We start from the raw sequence: 13,777 nt of genomic DNA on the forward strand, positions 1-13,777 counted from the left end.
AGAATTCTTAGAATAATAAGATGGCTTCCTCTCATTGATAGTGAAGGTCCATGTGGCACCCCTGCAGGTGCCTATACTTGTGTCTGCAGTGCTAACTACAGAAGGTGATTTCAGTGGCATAAATCAGTGGTCTGATAAACTGCTGCCAGGCTTCATTTTTATAGATGAGGCCCTCATAATACCATGGTCCCTCTGTAGCAGTGCAGTGTGAGTTTATAGTAGGCCTGCTTACCTTAGTTCCTAAAGAGGTTATGTGTACTCTGCAGGTCCAAATGAAGAGAAAAATTGTAGCCTAGTGTGCACCCCCACACTATTGGACACTGCATAGTGCACATAACTAGACAGCATGGTAGCAAAATGAAAAGTGATACTAGCATGACCAGGAGCCAATGTGGGCTTTGCAGTAATTGTCCACACCAGCAAATCGCCATGACTTCCCCTCCCGGGAATGGGCAGACACAAGCAACATAGCACCAGCTGTTGTCTCACTATAGCTGTGATTCAAAGATGGCCATGCTAAGCCACCTCATTAGCATAATTGTGGAAGACCAAACTATGGCAAACAATTTACAGAATCTGAATATATACTATATAATAGAATGTACTGACACATAAGCAAACTTTTTTTCTTTGATTTTTTTTCTTATATAGGATCAGCTATGGTACAGGCTATAGAGTAGCAATCTATGCTCTTCATCAGCTTTGGCCCCGGGCCTGTCACTCTGTAGGGTAAAGAAGATCACCTTGCGGAAGGTGACCAGGAGGATTTTCTGGCAATGGACCTCAGGATTGCATTGGGAACAATAAAATGCATGGAGACAACGGGGCAGTCACTTAGCAGAAGATTGTGAGGGTTAACACAGCACTGGACATGACAAGGGACTTATATGCTGGTGGTACAGCTCATCCTGGCAGTGCGCAGTGGCCAGGACAACAAAGGTTGCAGTCCTGCCAGAGTGGCTCATACTGAAAGCACACAAGGAACAGGGAAGGGCAAGCTACAGATAGGGGAAGAAAACAAACTAGCAGTTCACTCAGGACAGGACAGAACAGGTTGCAGTCATCTTGTGGGGAATGAACTTAACAGGGAATGCAGTTTGGCCAGGCTGTTGTCCTGTTATGTTGGGTTGCAATAGTGTACCACATACACATGGATGGCATGACATGCTACACAGAAGAGGTCTCCATTATAATGGACACAGACCATGTGGTCACACAGGTCTGTTGGGCAGCAAGCATTGCTAACATGCCCACTGCTGGTACACTATGGCACTGTGTTGGAATGGTAACACCACAGTTGCACAGTGGGCTATAGCCCCCAATAAGGGGCTGGGGACAGTACTAAAATAGCTATAGAGTGGCATGTACAGTCATGAATAAAGGTAACCATGTCATGGAAATAAAGGAACAGTGATGTCCAGAAAATGTCACTGCACCTGAGATGAGGGTGCCACTATATGCTCTACACACCCATGACATTTGTATTCTTGAGAAGAATAAAGAAGACAAGGTCTGCCAGATGTGGCAAGTACTAATGCAGGACAAGAATGTAGTGGGTGGTGATAAAAGGACAGTAATACAAATGCATCACAGGATCACTGAAATGTTATTGCATGCCAGGACCAAGTCACTAGAAATTCATCTTACTACCTTACCTCTGTAGTCTTCTTAAAATGATAAATAGCCACATGTACTCCAAAAATATGCCCTTCTTCAACCTAATATCTATCTTTTCTTTCAGTTGCCATTCTGTGGGTTCCACTGCTTTCCCTTCCACATTTCTGCCTGTATTGTCTGCCCATTTCCTATTCATTTATCTTGTGAAATGACAGCATATTGCTGTGGTGCCCTTGTTCAGGCTGTCCTCAGTGCCTGTGTCACAGCTATTGCGCACACTGATGAATGTGTGAACATGCATCATTTTAGGAATGTTACATACCTGATGCTTTTCTTTGGGTCACCTGACAGCCTACAATGTGTTCATTCTATTACTGCCATTGTCATGGTTGCAAAGTTGCATTATGGAGCTCTGTCTCTTGCACGGTTAATTAATACATAAGTGGCAGCAGGGAATAATTAGGTGAATTATCTACTGATATCCAAAGGCATTATGTTTCTTTCTGAATACCTATATGGTCCTATAAAACTCTTTGAGAAAAAATAGCCAGACAGTGCTCCCAGATCACCATTGAAAATGGACGTTTTTTCTAGTAAGCTTACCCAGTCAACAAACAGGTAAAACAAAATCTGCTTCCTATGTCCCTTCTTTTTCCATCTTTCCTTCCTGTTAATGTTGACCCCTTTACCTGTCCCTTTTATGAATTGTGAAACAAGACCATGACATGTCTTCCTGTTTATTCTGGTATCAAATGACTTTGTGCACAAACATCATGTCTCTCTGTATCTCCTGAGCTCAAGTAAGATGAGTTCCAGCCCCTCTACCTGCTAGTAATATATATAACACTCCATCCTATAGATCTTTCAAGTGACTTTTCTCTGGATTCCTTCCAGTAGCCTGTCCTATTCCTGAAATGATCTCTAGAACTGCATGCAGATCTTAAGGAGGGGTCTGATCGGGGCCCACTACAGTGAAATAATTTCATAAGTTCACGGGTATTTACTAGGCTACTGATCTGTGATGATCTTCAGAAGCTTAGCCATGCAACCTCAACAAGTTTCTAGCCATAACATTTTAAGTACAATTAACCCAAGACCATTATTTGTAATACTAGTATGAATAATCCAGGGCCAGGCAGACATTTGGGATAAGAGTGCCAATCCAGGAGTAAACTTGTGGATTCTCATCCATTCATCTACGTAGCTTATGTCTGAATATGGTATGGGGTGTATTTTGCTTTACATAGAGAAGAAAACAGGGACAGGAAGTGTTATTCTTTGTGAGACATATCTATCCCACCAGCATGTTCTGTTTAAGTTGCAGACAAGAGTTCGATCTCATGAGTGGGTATTTCTGCCACTACTGGACTTAGAGTATGTAGTTGATCTAAAAGGATGGAGTCAGTAGAGGCTCTGTGCAGGCTGTAAGATAACAAAAAAAGGAACAGGGCTTTTAAGTAATCAGTGCAGCATTTGTGATTTCAGCCTTTGATTTTCTTAGTGAGAAAACATTATGGTCGCTTAAGTTGTGTTAATTGTCTGTTTATGGACAATTTCATTTTTAACCAACTGGTTTTTCTGTGTGACCTTTTTACTCATGTTTTAGTTTGTTAGTTGGGATATTTGGCAGTCACGCTAATGTTTATGGATATCAGTTGGGTACGACAACCTTGTGTTTCCAAATGTTAGCTAAACATTCCAATTATGCTGTGCTGATGATGCCATAAGAAGGCAGAAATATGCATATCCACAGCTAGTGGGCTTTGGCCTGAAATTGTCTATAAATAGACTTAAAAGAAAAAATCATGGACATTCAAAATTGCCATTTAGCTGAAACATCTGATATCCTTAAAGGGTCATTTTCATATATCCCATGTCGCCTCTAATACAAGAGGTTTAAGGTATCACATAGTGAAAAGTCTAGTTTTGCTAGATTTTTCTTTTTGCGTTTTTTAACCAACTGGTTTTTCTGTGTGACCTTTTTACTCATTGTTTTAATCAGCTATTTGCTTGGTAAAGGCCTTTCTGAATGATCTTGGTACCTTATGGGCAGTTTAAGATGCCATCAAGTTTACTATCATCTGATAACTTGATCAGCCATTAACCCTTAACATTAGCTTTGGCCACTGAGAAGTAGATAACAATGAGGAATGGCCCAAGGACCTCAACCTGGGGTACAACTCTAGTAACAGGTCTTTTGAAGGAGGTAGATTCACCCACCCTATCTTCCTGGGCTCTATTTGTGAGGCAGCTTGCTATCCAATAAGTTACATAGGGATTTACATTTAGTTAGATGAGTTTATCAGGTATACCTGAGTGGGAGATTGTGTAGAATGCCTTTATAAGGTCTGAATATGTGGTGTGTACACATTTCCCTCATCCATTGCTTTAGTATCCTTTTCAAAGAAATTGATCATATTTAGTAGGCAGGATCTGCCTTTGACAAAACTGAACTGGCTTATGTCAAGAGGTTGTAGGCAGCCTATGTCCTTATTTATCAGTTCCATAATGACCATTTCCGTAACCTTACAGATGAAGCTGATCAGGCCTTCAGGTGTATAGTTGCCCATGTCAGTTGGTACTGCACATTTGTGCAGGGGAATGACTGTTGCAGCCCTCCATTCGTCCTGCACAAACCCAGATCGGAGGCTGATACTGAACAGCATCTGTATACTGCTAGACAGGTCCTTTTTCAGGCTGACCAATAGACATCTTTGTATGTGCTTGGGCCCCATAAAAGCAATGCTTCGAGCCTTGGATGATGCTTTGACATCTTGTTCCTGGGAGATTGGGGGGGAGTGGTTGGTGGTATTTGATTTGAATGTGTGTGTGTGTGTGTGTGTGTGGGGGGGGGGGCAGTGAAGTTAGAGCTCAATTTATCCACTGGTATATTGACTATATCCTCGGGATTAGAGTGTGCAATATCATTTATTATTAGATCTGTGCAATTTTGAGCATTAACTAAATATAGCATAAATAAGGCTTTGTGATTATATTTTGCCTAGATGGCTATTTTTCATATCTAGCTTTGGTTGATTTGATCAGGGACTGGAGTCCCCTGTTAAGTTTAATATTTAAAGGGTTAAATTTATTTTTACTGCAATGAGCTTTTCTTATATTGTAGATCGTGTTTATATTTGGGTTCTACCTAAAAGTTTTTTTTTTAATTTGTCGTTGTATTTATTTCAGATAGGAACAAATGCTTCTATGTAGCTATTTACATGTACATAGAATTTGGTAATGAAGGATTTCACATTTGTAGAGGGGTCAATGGGGTGGAAGGAATGTTGAATTTTTACAGGTCATCACTCATGTTAGTATATTAGCTTTAGTACAATGTCTGAATACTGAGTTATTACAGGATGATTCTGGCTTCACTCTTAAGCTGTTTGTGACTGATTTATGGTCCAATTTGACTAAGGAGGATGTAACAACTCGTAAGGAACAGAGCTGCCCCATATTCCTCTTTGCTTCTAGAATCCATCACTCTGAGTATATGCAGAAGCAGCATTCTGTTTGCCGCTGACACATCCCTCCCACTGTGCTTCTGATGGTCTAATCCAGGTATGATCAATATTCTCTGATTCTTTCCCTCCTCTGCTGTCTAGGAGTAGTACTTTGCATTTGTTTGCACTATACCTCAGCAACCAGCTTTCTACTTGCTTGTTCCACTTTCCAGTTTATTTGCTACACCATTCCCTCCATCCCTCACTACACCTATCATTATATCATGCACAAAAGGTTTGATATTGCTTTTTATTCCTACAAATATGTCTGAGAGAAGCACACTGATGAGTACTATATCCAGGATAGACCTCAGCAGTATTCCGTTAGTCACTTTTTTAGTTGTAGATATTGTCCTTCTTGCCACAACCCTCTGTAATCTACCATTCAAGTGTGCAGTTATCAATTTCTTCAGTCTTGGTCTTATCCTCAGCCATTCTATTCTTTCTGGCAGTGTCTGGTGTGAGACAAAGTCAAAGGCCTTAGTGAAGTCCAGGTAAGCCACTTCTACTAATAGTCCCCTGTCAAGTTCATCTACAACAGTCATGAAACTGGAGCATTTGTTTTCTCCCCAGCAACCTCTGGGAGACATATCAGTCACTCTAGCATGTCCTGTTAATGTTGCAGGCTAAGTTAAGGCCCCTAGAGTCAGTGAGACTTGTCCCAGTTGATTTGCAGATGTGCAATATTTCCATTAAGGATGGGTCTCAGACTGCCCTGTAGGTGAGACACAAGTCCCCTCTGAGCAGTCTATATGATGCAGAGTACAATGACAGAGCCTTCAGTCTGTCCATGTAGGTCATGTGTTGAAGGCCCTGAATTTTCTTAGTGGGAAACCTCTGAGGTCTCTCCAGCTGCTGCAGGTGTTTGGTGAAGTACATACAGAAGGGAGCATAGTACTCTATTATTGGTCTGATGACTGACAAGTACAGGGGAGTTATAACCTCATTAGCTTTAGATAGTATGCCCTTACTTATGAGATGAGCAATGTAGAAGGCCTGCCTTACCACTGTGGATACACGATGATCAAAGTTAAGGTTGCTATCAACCCGCATTCCCAGAACTCTCACCACTGGATTTGAACTTCGGGGGGGTATTATTAATATTGTAATTTGCAGGGATTTCTCCTTTGATGAAGGGGATGATAATGTATTTTTTGTGTTAAGTTTAAGAATGTGACTTTATCACCAATCATTTATCAGTGTAAGCCCATTTTGTAGTATGTTGACAATGACTGCACCCAGTTTGCAGTCATCAGCGAACTTTGTAAGCCACAGGCCATCTATTTTCACCTCAATTTCTGAGAAATAGATTCCAAATGGTAGGGGGCCTAGCACAGATCCTCGTGGAACAGCACTGGCAATAGGTCTGCTGGTAGAGGTGGAATCCACAACTTTGACTGTCTGCATTCTGTTAATGAGCCAGTTGGCTACCCTTCTAATGACATAGGCGTTAATCCCCAGCTGGGTGAGATTCTCAATTATGTCTGAGTTGGGGCTTGTGTCAAAGGCCTTGGCTAAGTCAAGACTGGCAGCATGTACTGTTTTGCCTTTATCGAGGGATTTGGTGATCTTCTCAAAGAAGTCCACCAGGTGTCACAGGCATAATGTGCCCTTAACGATGCCAAACTGGGTCAGGTCAAGGGTTTGAAGTCTCCTTATGTCTTCGTTGATAAGGTCCAAGATGATTCTCTCCATGGCCTTACAGATGAGGCTGGTTAGGCTTATGAGTCTATAGTTCCCTGGGTCATTTGAAGGAGACCCTTGTGCAAGGGGATTACAACTGCTGTTTTTCACTCAGCTGGAATGAAGCCATCACTTAGACTGTGATTGAAGAGAGTGCACAGTTGTTCCACTAATTCTTTGTTTTAGACCATTTAGTAAGCTACATGGGAAGTTATACTGTCCCAGATATGTGTTTTTGGCCTTGGACAGTGCAGTTATGACCTGCTCTTTGGAGATACTAGATGGAGGACTGGTGGCAGGTATGCTTTGGAGAATGGTTGTTGGGGACAGGGGTGTGAAGTTTTCACCATACCTGTCTGATAGCAGGTTGGCAATGTCCTCAGGTTCAGTATGAGTGGTACCATCCACTGCTAACTCAGCACAAAGCTGGGTTTTCCCTTTTAGATTTTGAACATAGCTAAAGAATGCTTTGTGATTATCCTTAGCTAGAGATGCTAATTTCACTTTGTAATTAGCTTTAGAGAACTTTACAAGATGTATAATTTGCTTGTCCAAGCTGTGGAGGGTGATCCTCCTCTGGCGAGTCCATTCCCTCTTGTTCTTTGACAGTAGTTTCTTTCTGTTGTTGTATAACTTATTTATGCAAGATGTCCACCAGGGTGGCTTCCTTTTTCATGAGGACCTTGTTTTGATCTGTTCTGGTATGATTGAGTCTATACATTTGTATAGGTGTTTATACAGGGCATTTGTGTACACCTCCGTATATTTACTTGGGCTTGCAGTAACTCTAGGGAGTCTTACTGCTTAACCAGTCTTGGTGTGTATTTGTCTTTAATGAAAATATATACACCTCCTCCTTCATGTTCATTTTGTAGTCTGAATGTGTGGAAGACATTGGCCAGTGTACTCTCTGTGGACTTGAACCATGTCTCTGTGACTGCACAGACAGTGGCATCTTCTAGAGTAAGGAGTGTTTCCAGTGAATGCAGTTTTAGAGTCCTAGCATTAAACTGCATAACCTTAAGTTTGTCTCTAGATGATATTTTTATGTCATGAATTTTGTTGCTATGACATTGCCTAAAAAAGGCACTATGGAGGAGGTAATTATCTTTGCCAGTTACCTAAAGCCAAGAGTAGACAGGTGAAGACCATCTCTGGCAAAGCAGCGTGGACTGTCAACCATATCATCCCAGGCTGACAGATACTGGGTCTTCCTGGATAGACACCAGAAGCTAAGCCAATTGTTAAAGTCAATCATTTTTTTGTTTCTATTAAGGCATCATCCGGGATGAAAGTAGAATGCTGCTTAGGGCTAGCAATATACCTGCCTGGGGCACATAATCTGAAAGCTCAATCATGTCTCAATTCATATAGTCCAGTGAGGTACATCTCAAGTCACTCACTCTAACATGGACTATGACAGAGTCATAACAGTGCTTATTGTTGAGAAACTTCAGTGCATGCATGATTTGGTGGATCCTGCCACCTGACAGGTAGCTGACCATGACCTTCCCCTTGTCCAGCCTGGTGAGGGGGGCATCTCTGTGTCTCACTATGGAGTGGTCTATGACCAAGACATTTGGTTTTGAGGTGTTTTCCCTTAGAGGCTTATTGAGTGAGACACTGATACTTTTTTTTATGTGTAGTGGATTCTGTTCAGGCTGTATTGTATGCAGAATGTTTGCAATTGTGACATGTCTGCTCTTTTGCTAAACGTCTAATGAGTACCTCCATATATATGGGTTAAATAGTTATGCATTTTGCTTGTAGAAGAGGTGAAGTGTGCGTGCTGACAACCTGTCTGATATCTGGTTTGTTGTTACTTAAGAGAGAGAGAGAGAGTGAGCACTGACTCCAGATTCATAGTAGAGATACATCTCTCACATATTGTGTATGTATGTTGTGGGAGTAATAGGTTGTCAGTATGCATGAGGTAATTGCTACATTGCCTCAGGATGCCCACGCAATCAGGCTGGCTGGAGAAATGGTTATAAACTGTCCATCCATTACGACAGGTGTATTCTGTAATAAGTAGTGGGGAGTGAGATAGGTGGACCAGGTTCTGCTGTAAGACTTGTAAAAACAGCTAATCAGTGGGGAAGTTTAGAAGCAGAAACCTGTGTCAACAACTCAAAATGCAGCTGGGTTGCTCTCTGGGTACTAGTGCACAACTGCATTGCGCGATGAGAAGGAGGGAAGCTTAGGAGGGTTCCTTAACAGTTATCTAGGAAAAATTTCTCTTTCTAAGAGCTTGTGCCTATATATGGCAGTACTAAGTCCCAGTGCACAGTGCACAGCAATATGCAAATGTCGTCCTTAAGTACAAACTAATTTAAACAGCTGTAACACAGTCTACCAATAGAAAAGTCCCTCATTGAGCCTTTATTCCAGCAATCTCCAACTCAGATGGGTCCTGAGCTGCACACTTCTGCCACAAGGGTGCAGGGGGCCCTCTTGATGTAAGATAGTCAGTTTTAATGCGCTTGTGATATCAGTCTAGATTCAGCAAGACTGAATCTCACCTATGCTATTTAAGGCAGATAAAAAAGAAAAAAACAAGTGCAGACTAAAACAGTCACAGCAGCAAAATAGTATAACATGAAGCAACAGTACAGTGAATAACAGTACACAGGTGCAAAAAAGGCTTAAAATCTACTTATGTTTACCTAGGTGTTTGCCTAGTCTATCTGAGCTGGGACGCACATAAAAGGGCTCTAAGTATAGTCACTGTATTGGCCAGAGGGCTCAGTATGTTTTCTGTATTTCCTGTGCTGATATAAATTTGGAACATTTGCACTGAGCTGCTTGCAGTGTATAGATGCAAACATCTGGAGGTATTGCTTACTTTCATTATACTGTGAACATTTACTGTGCTAGCTACCTTATTATAGCATACAGAACTATTGCTGCTCAGAGAGCATCTAATTTTGGAGCTGGGCATCGCTGGCTCCATTAGTTGCAGTTTACACCATGTAAACACCCTTCCCTATCTGGTCAAACACTCTCCACTCCTATTCCTTTTAAGTACACATTAGGACCTGCAACCATGGATGGGCAGTTTCATGCCATCTCTGCATCTAGCTTGGTGGACATGAGTATCCTTAGGCAATGTAACAATTGTTTTATGTACACCGACTGCCCCTAAATTCTCAGACAAATACAGTATGTGAGAGAAGCAGTTACACATTCATATTGGAAGCTAGACTTTCACATAGAGATGCAAAATCCAGTAAACAGGTTGTCAGTAACCCACACCATGCCCACAAAGGACCACACACAGACCCACATATGTAGAGGTGCTAACATGTAACTTACCTAAACCTCAAAGGCCTCTCAGGCACAGTCCTCAGAAACTCCACATGTATACAAATAAACCAATTCTCATCACCACACATAAAGTTGCATCTCATTGTCCCTCAACTACCAAGCCCAGAAGACAAAACACTACATGACCCAATATTCTGGTCATAGGAGACTCCATAATGAGACACACTGATGTCCTTCTTATCAGGCTGGATAAGGGGAAGGTTACAGTTAGTTGCCTGTCAAGGGCCAGAATTCACCAGATCATGCAAGCACTCAGGTCACGTACCCCTATGTACCAGTATGTCTCAGTCATGGTCCATGTGGGCATGAAAGACCTGAGATGTAACTCCCTGGACTAAATGAAGAGAGACATGATTGAGTTCTCAGAATACGTGTCATGAGCAGGTATGAGCCTAACACTGAGCAGCATTTTACCCAATCCAAGGATGATGTCACAATGCCAGCACAAAATGATCAGTTTTAAATTAACAATTGGCTTAGCTACTAATGTCATTCCAAAGGGGTCCAACACTTGTCAGCATGGAAGGCCATGGTTGATAAGCCACTCTGTTTTGCAAGGGATGGTCTTCACCTGTCACCTCTGGTCTTTTGGATATTTGTCAAAACATTATCCACACCTATGGTGACTTTTTTAGGCATTGCCAAACAGACAAACCTTCCAGCATCACAAAAGCTTCTCAGGACAAGCTAAAGGTGTTGCTGCTCAGTGATAGGAGCCTAAACAAGAAACTGCACTCCATGGAAGCTCTCCTAACTCTGGAGAATGCTGATGTCTGTACAGTTACAGAAACATGGTCCAAAACCATGGAAAGCACTCCACCAGTACATGGCTAAAATGCCTTTCATAAATTCTAACCACCCACTGAACATGAAAGACCAAAAGGTGGGGGTGTCTTTGTCTATGTACAGGATAAGCGCATCTCAAGGCTGGTCAAACAATATGTCCAACTAACAATGGGAAAAATCCATTACCATATTCTTGCTACCTACGGGTGCCCCACTATGAACCAGAAAACCCATACATCATACCTAAAATTACTAGAATTACTCACTGCCCAGCCCAATACCATACTCATAGGTGATTTTAACTACCCCTCCATTAATTGCAAGGCACATACAACCATTAACATGCAGTCCCAAAGATTTCTTGACTTTGTAAATTCAAATGCCCTAGAGTAGCTCGTCTGCACTCTTATTAGGGGAACAAGTATCCTAGATGTGGTACTCACAAATTTGGGAGAGTGTTGCACCCCACTAGTGTCATATCCTCACTGGTAAGATCAGGTCACAAGGTAGTCTCCCTTGAAATAAAGGTAAAGCTAGCCTACCAACCTAACCCCAACACTTTAAGAAATGACCCCCTATTGAGGGATGGCATAGATAGATTCCAAGCTCCTCCAAATCCAGTAAACACAAAACCCCTGTATGACCATATAAACAACTGCATAGAAACAGCAGTACCAGACCAAAATAAACCCAAGTCAAACCATAAAAAAGCCACCCTGCTGGATCCTGGTATTAATAGGTTGTATAAAAAAAGAAAGAAAATCTTGTGGAGAAGTAAGAGGGAATGTGCACAACAGAGCAATGAGTCCCACATTAGGTTAAATAAGTGAATCAGGGAACTAGTCAAGTCTCTGAAAGCAGACTTTGAGGTAAAAATAGCATACAGAGCTAAGGATAACCATAAGGCATGTTTCAGTTATCTTCACAGTCTTAAGTGCAACACCCAACAATGTGCAGAATTAGTTGCCGATGTCATCACCTATACTTAGCTGAAAGAAATAGCAAATCTGGCTGACAAATTTAGCTCAAATTTCACCTCTCCATCACCCTCAGTTCTCCCCCAAGAAATATCTTCCACTACTCCACTGCTGATTATCACCAAAGAACAGGTTGCCACTGCCTTCTCTAAAGCTATAAGCATGGCTTCAATGGGTCCTGATGATATACCAGGTTGTCTCTGAAAAAGCTTAAATCAGGATTTATCAGGCCAATTAGGATCTCTGTTTAAACAGTCTCCAAACTGACTTTTTCTCGATTGAGTGGAGGACAGCAACAGTCATCCCTCTACATAAAGGGGACCATCTACTGACCCAGGAATTTACAAGCCCAAAGTTTGTAAGGGAAAGACTAATTATGGACCTGATAAATAACATAGGAGACCTCCAAACACTGGACCAGATCCAATTCAGCTTTCTCAAGGTCAGATTATGCCTACTGAATCTGGTGTATTTATTTCAGAAAGTCACTAAGGCCATGGATGAGGGCACAACAGTACATATCACTTACCTCAACCTAGCCAAGGCATTTGACACAGTTCCCAACTCAGGTATTATAAATAAATTCACAAAACTGGGCATAAATCCCTATGTCACCAAATGGATAGCCAATTGACTCACAGACAGGACACATGGTTAAAGTGGATGAATCCAGATTCAGCAAGAGGCCATTTACTAGTGGTGTGCCACAGGTCTCAGTACTGGGACCACTCTTGTTTGGAATATACTTCTCTGAAGTAATGGCAAATGTGGAAGGCCTATGGATGACAAATTTTGCGGACACCTGCAAGCTGGAGGCAGTCAGTGAACCCCCAACAATATTGACATCCTTCAGCAGGGTCTACATCAGTCAAATGATTAGTGCCAGAACCGTGGCCTAAAACGAAATGAAGAAAAAATGCATTTTCATACCCTTTGGGAAGTCAAATACCCCTGCAAACTACAACATCAAGAGCAAACCCCTTAGACTAGACTAAGAGGTGAGAGATCTAGGTACAGAGATAGACAGTAGCCTGAACTTTGACCTTCATATGTCCACAGTGGTGAGGAAATCCTTTTATGTTGTGCAACTTATAAGTAAAGGTATGGCATTCAGATCGAAGAATATTATAGTCCCACTGTACTCAGCCTTCATTAGACCAATAATAGAGTACAGTGCACCATTTGGCCTGAATTGACGAGGCACCTGCAGCAGATTGTGTGAACTCAAAGGCTCCTCACAAAGAAAATATAGGGTGTAAACAACATGCACTATATGGGTAGACTAAAAGCCCTATCCCCTTACTCTGTCTCCTACCATCAATTAAGGGGTGACCTATTCCTGACCTACAAGGCACTCACAAATTCAGCCTGATGGAGCTGCTACACATCAGTAAGTCAAGCAGCACCTGGGTCACCCAATCTAGAGATCCAGACTTAGTCAGCAACTCAAACAAAGCATGCAAAAGAGACAGATATGTTTCTTAGAGATTACCCCTTCTTTGGAACAGGCTTCCTATTCACAATTAAGCAGAGCCCTTCCCTGGCCCTCTTCAAATGCAATTTGGATCAATGGATGGGGAATCGTAAATTCACACCTGGGGTAGTACCTTTGTCTCTTATGGACAGGGACAGTCTGTGAGATGCTCAATGCACAGGCACAAATCCATTACATCCTCTTGCCCCTAGGGGCCATAAATTGGCTAAAAGCAGATTATATACACTAGGATTGTAAGAGCCCTTAAGCTGTTAGCCTAGTAATCTTCTATGAATCTATGAACCTATATCTGTAAGTAAGGAAAAAGGTAAAAATGAAGATAAATCCCTTGCAGGGGGAGAACAACCTAAAGAAGAAAAGTAAATTGAGATGATGCCGCTCAGTCT

This window comes from Protopterus annectens, chromosome 4.part1 (genome assembly GCF_019279795.1).
Source record: "Protopterus annectens isolate FY-2018-M chromosome 4.part1, PAN1.0, whole genome shotgun sequence".
Lineage (NCBI taxonomy): Eukaryota > Metazoa > Chordata > Ceratodontiformes > Protopteridae > Protopterus > Protopterus annectens.